Source organism: Chlamydotis macqueenii, chromosome 18, assembly GCF_036417535.1.
Source record: "Chlamydotis macqueenii isolate bChlMac1 chromosome 18, bChlMac1.mat, whole genome shotgun sequence".
NCBI lineage: Eukaryota > Metazoa > Chordata > Aves > Otidiformes > Otididae > Chlamydotis > Chlamydotis macqueenii.
The window spans coordinates 9270694-9276693 of record NC_141573.1 but is presented as its reverse complement, the minus strand read 5'-3'; positions in this window follow the sequence as shown (position 1 = coordinate 9276693).

Genomic DNA, 6000 nt, shown 5'->3' with positions numbered 1-6000 from the left:
CTCTGCGCTGATGGGCAGAGTGAGCGCCGCTAACAGCTGTTGATCGTCAATTACAAGATGTGGCTAAAGGGGGTTGTGATACCTTTGTGTCTCTCACTTTCCGTTAGAATGTGTTTACAAATAGTTTAAGATAGCAAGAGATGTTTTCTAAACTCTCCCCGTATAACTTGTGTGTCTAAATATGCAAGCTGTGGGCTTGAGTTTGCATGAACTGAGTCTGTTAGTCATTTTAAAGCCTTTGAATTCCCCTTGTGCGTACAACCATGCCAGGAGATACACCTACGAGTATTTATCCATCTACCTGCTTATCTCCATGTACCTACCAATGAATCATGTGCGTAACACACACATTCAGCTTGTGGCTGAGAGAGCTGGGGCTGTTCAGCCTGGAGAAGAGGAGGCTCCGGGGAGACCTTAGAGCCAGTACCTAAAGGGGGCTGCAGGAAAGATGGGGAGAGACTCTTCAGCAGGGCCTGGTGTGACAGGACAAGGAGTAATGGTTTTAAAATAGAGGGAGGGAGATTCAGATTAGATTTTAAGAAATGTTTTACGCTGAAGGTGTTGGAGCACTGGCCCAGGTTGCCCAGAGAGGTGGTGGATGCCCCATCCCTGGAGACATCCAAGGCCAGGTTGGCTGGGGCTCTGAGCAACCTGATCTGGTTGGAGATGTCCCTGCTCCTTGCAGGGGGGTTGGACTGGGTGGGCTTTAGCTGTCCCTTCCCACCCAAACCCTTCTGTGACTCTGTGTGCTGCAATATGAATATAATATGAATGACAAATACAGGACAGATGTGGGCAGGTGGGTGGATATGTACCTACAAGCTGCACACTTTTTTTAGCATAGAAAATAGTTCCACGTACTCTGTGTGGTGAAATGTATAGATTTGTGGGGAGACGGTGTGCAGTGTGACTCTGCTACTTACACAGCTCCACCCTCCCCAGCTGTATTATGAAGTAGAGGAAGCAATGGGCTGTGGATAGATATGGTTTGGTTATTAATATCTGACCTGGCCAGATACGGCAGGTAGGCGCATGGGCGTATGCCTGCTCTTTATGTAAACTTTCTCTTTCAATAGACATGAAAACAAAACAAAAAAAAAAACCCAGAAATATGAGCAGCCCCTTGTTCTGTGAGCAGCTGCAGCCAGGCAGTGAAAATCCCCTGCCCGTGAAGGTTTTGCTCCAGCACACACACAGCTCTTCCCCCAAGGTGGGGCGTGGGTGGGGGGCTGCCTCGGCCCCGTGGGTGCTGGGGGGCAGGGACGCCCACGCTGCAGCCAGCCCCACGTGTGCGGGGGGCTCAGCACTTCCTCGCCCCATGGAGACGCACTGGAGGAGCTGCCTCATCACCCTCTGCCCGGGTGTTCCCACAACCGAGGGGAAGATGAGTTTTGGCTGCCAGCAGATGAAGTGGACTGAAAAACTGGCAAAATAACTTCTGAGTAAAGGTGCGATCACTACATTGCACGGTGCTGGAAAGAGATGCTTCATCCCAAATTCTGTTTTTTCTCTGTGGTGTTTTTAAGCCTTGTTTGTTATGATTTTTCTTTCATTTTTCCTTTGTGGTTTTCTCCTGCCTATCTTCTTTTTCCTTTAAAAAGTCCCAAGAAATGAAGTCCCTAAGGTAGGGGACTGTAGGAAAAAGATCTCCAGCAGTGAGGAAATGTGAAGAGAAAAAGGAAATAGTGAATAAATAAAATAGTTTGTAATGTTTTTGATGTGTTTAAAACTGACCTGTTTTACCTGGTTCTGATGTCCCTATTTAAGAAATGTGGAGCTGGTCTGTAAAGCAGAGGCAGACCCAACAGGAATGAGACAATGCCATGACGGGACTCCAGTGGGGAAATTCTTCACAGCTACAAAGGTAAGAGAGAGAGGTTGGTATCAGCAAACAGTTTTGCCTTTTCAGGAAGCAACTTTCTCCATCTTTGATAGTGTCAGCAGTCCCTTGCTTTCACTGGGTGGCACCAGTAGATCTCCCCATGGTTCCCCAAGAGGACAATATCATTTCCCTCAGCCTACATGTGCAGATCATCCCATTGTGGAGTAAAGAGAAGGAGATATGATGCCAGAGCCACCTGGCTAAGCTGCAAGGTCCTCACCTGCGATGAGGAGGCCATGGCCGAGGTACTGGGGTGAAGGCAGGTGACGAACAAACACAGGAGCACCTCAGCATTAGGAAAGGTAAAGGAGACACTGGGCTCCAGGAGCACGACAGCAACGTACACTCACCCTGTGAGCGTGTTAGCAGTGAGAGGTCGACAAGGAAAAGCTGGTCAAGTCCTTTCTGGAGGGGGAAAGCTATCCATGGGTGATGTTGAAAGTGTTAAAGGCATGTTTGCACAAACTGGGAAGAGCCCAGCTGGGAGCTGGTGGCTTCAGTACAACTGCTTCAGGACCCAGCTAAGGGCTCCCTCTTGCAGTGACTTTTGGGAACGGGTGGAGAAAGAAGTGAGGTTGTGAGACTGGAGAAGGGCAAGTGAAGGACCAGCTTTTAGAAAGGGGGAAGGAGCTGGAGCACTCTCCGCTTAATTCAACTGCTGGGAAAACGCCAGCGTAAACAAACCAGCCCTTTGCGAGTACCTGGCAACAACAGGGACGCGGGGGATCTATCAGAACCAAACTGGGGATTTATCAGAACCAAACCGAGTTAAGCCAACGTGGTTTTGCCCCAATGGCAGCACAAGGAGCCCCAAGGACATTGAAGAGCTGTCGGAGCACGGTGGGGTTTCTGCTGCCCCTCCTGCACTGCCTGTAAGGGAACTGGGGAAACATAGACCTGGGGCAGCCACCGCGAGCTGGGTGGGAGGCCAGCTCTGAGCGAAGGCTAGTTGCCAAGCTGGGAGGATGGAGGAAGGTGGCTGTGCTGGGCCTGTCTTGCTGGTGGGGCTTTCCAATCTCATGGCGCAAAGAGCACCTGAATTGCATGAGGCTGGGCAGGATGGTGACCGCACTGGAGGACTGGAATTTAAAGTGAGTTGAGTTGAATCCAGGTGTTTTACCTCTCCATAGGTTGCCACTCAACAGCGACAAGCACCAGTTTTCCCCTTGGGGCAGGAGTGGCAGCTACATGGTGGGGGCCGGGGAGCGGCTGGTGGGGCAGCAGGTTGGAAAAGCTGCTGGGATGCTGGGGGTCACCAGCTGGCTCTGAGCTGCTGTGTCCCACCCAGGTGTCACAGGTCAGGTGTCACAGGAGGAGCACCACTGGCATGAAACAGCCAGGTCCACCCTCTTTCCTCTACAAACTGCCGAATGATGGACAACGTGGCCTCTGAGAGGAGAGGTGATGTTTAGATTCCACTGGAGAAGGCCGATCATAGGAGATGCTGCGGGACATGTTCAGGTTAGGCAGGGTGACGGGGCAGGCAAGGCCGCGCAGGGGGAGCAGAGATGGTCCTTGGGCACGCACTGGGGACTGGTTTCTGGGTCCAGCCCTGTCCTGGGATTCTCGGAACAAGCAAGCCTTGGGATTAAGCAACAACCTGGCCCTTTCTCTGCCTTACGCAGAAGGTTGGAAGCTCAAGCAGCATTTCAAAAGCCCTGCTCATCCATTCTGAAAAACAACTGCAGAAACAGCTTCTCCACTCAGCTTATCAGCCCAACGAGTGGAGCAGGGTGGCTGTGATTAAAAAGAGCTGTTTCCTGTTGCACGTTATCACTGGCAGAACCGATAAGCTCAAGGATTTGATGTCATTCCAAAACTGTCACCTTGGTATCCACGGGAGAGCCGTAAATTCTGGGGAAAAAATGTCCTGGGAGGTGTGAGCAGCAGAAACCTATAACCCTTGGCATGCACGCATGCAGCACTGAAGATTTGGATAAAAATCAATCTCTCACCATTTCAAGCAGCTGATCTCTTCCTTGGCACTGGCACGTCACCGACACCCCGCGCGAGCACAGACACGCTCATCGGCACGGGATGGGTGCAGCACCCACCAGCAGCTCTCGACCATTTCCTACGGGGTGTCTCAGAGTTTCCTGCTCACAAGCGGGTTTTCACAGCGGGTTTTTCATCGGGCAGTTGTGTGATACCAGGCACGTAATTGCACCCCTGAGGACGGTGGGAGCTGGTCTCTAGATAGGACAAAAAGACAACGCTTGCTGGTTTCTTATCTGCGGTTTGCTCATGCTTAGTGCAATCAATATGCTTGGATTTTCAAACTCATAATTAGGTTGAGTGGTCATGTCTCCTGGTACTTGTACCTGTGGAGTCTTTATCAAACCAGATGACAATTTCCACCCTTGCAGGACATATTGAGACACTGCTTAGACTTGGAAAGTCCATGTTTTTTTATTATTATTATTATTGTCTTCTGCTTGCTTCTTACAACCTTATTATGGATTTTTTGAAGATTAAAAAAAAAAAAGTATTAAAGATAGCTTAGTTTGGAGAAATCAAAAAGGCAACTTAAAGACCATCAAAACTGGCTGTTTGCTTGGCTTTCCCTCTCCCCGGGGGTTGTACGACGTGCTCTCCGGCGGGGAGCTGCTGCTGCTGGCATGAGTTCAGGGGCCGGCGGCTGCGGTGTCTCAAGAGGGGAGAGGGCAGGAAAGCCCCCTTCTGGGCAGTGAGTTCCTCCTCAGGCTGGAAAGCCCCTCCTGAATTAGTGCTGCAGGTGAGCTCTTTCTGTTTATTTTGTGAGGCAGACTTCTTCCGCGTGAGGGGGACTCAGACCAGTTTATCACTGTTGTGTATCCCACTGATGCACAGAAGCGTGCAGGCATGGCTCTGTGTGGCAATCCTCTAAATCACAGAAGGGACAGGGACATTTGCAGGGACAAATTGCTGCTTGCCACACAAGAGCATTTCTGCTTTATTTTGGTTCTTTCCTTTTTTTTTTTTTTTTTTTTTTGTCTTCTGACTGACGCCTTTGTTTGAGTGGGGTCATACCTGGTTCCTCTTGCTGTTGTCAGCACAGCCTGGCAGAGGTGTGATGTTATCTGGGGTGATCTGACAGCTCCCCACCTTGTTCTCAGGGTAGCAGCCAGACCTGCTTCAGTGTTTAATGATACCAGCTGCTAACTGGCAGCTCGTGACAGAAAACAGGGAGAACCAACCCCTTCCTCCCCATTACACGCGTTGCCACAAGAGGATATGCTTCTCTGCCCGGAGGAGGGCTGATGCTGAAATCCAACTGCTGCTATGAGACGGCGCGTACAGAAAAGGCAGGAGGGGAAGGTCTCCAGAAGGGCCCTTTAGTCATGTGAATTTTGGGTTGGGATCCCAAAGCTGATGGCAATGAGAGTCGTGCTGAGTGTGTGCTATGGGAGCCGTCCAAGGAAGCTCACTGGCGTTGTCCTTCTGTAGCTGTGCAGTGGGAGACAGACCAATTCTAGCAAAAATAGCGGGGAGGGTGAAGGTTTGGGACCTGCAGTCACTGAGAGGTGAGGAGTGAAAATATCTAGCAGCGAGTAGGAGATCCTGGCCTTGAAAGAGGCTTGTGAAGCATCACCATCACCAAAGGGGTGTCATGTAGCCGGTGCCACCCTTTTCCCCTCCTCTGCAACCACGCGGGGCTAAAACCCCACTCATGTCAGTGCCTTGGCTTCGCGACTTGCTTTCCTCTGGCATTTGCATGGGAAATGGCATCTGTGCGGTGGTTCCTGCCTGTGTCAGGAGCTCCTGCACTCCGGGTACGGACGGACAGACTCTGGATGGATGCAATGCGGCATCAGGACTGAGGGACAGGCACGGGACAATGAGCTATTGAACAGCGCTGCCCAAAACCTGAGCCCAGGTGTGCTGAAGCTAATTTTGATGCTAGCAGGGACAAAGCCTTTGCAAAGTTTCCCACGTGCATATGCCAAAACCACACTGGCTGCAGAGCTGGGCTGTGGGCCACCAGTGCCACTGTGCTCTGCAGCGGTTCTGGACCAGGGCCAGGACACGTGCGTGCGTGCGTGCTTCATGAATGGGAGTGAATATGAATGAAAACAAGACAGGGGAAACGAGGATGTTATCATCTGCTGTTGTGTGCTGCTGCTGTTTCCCCGGAGCCT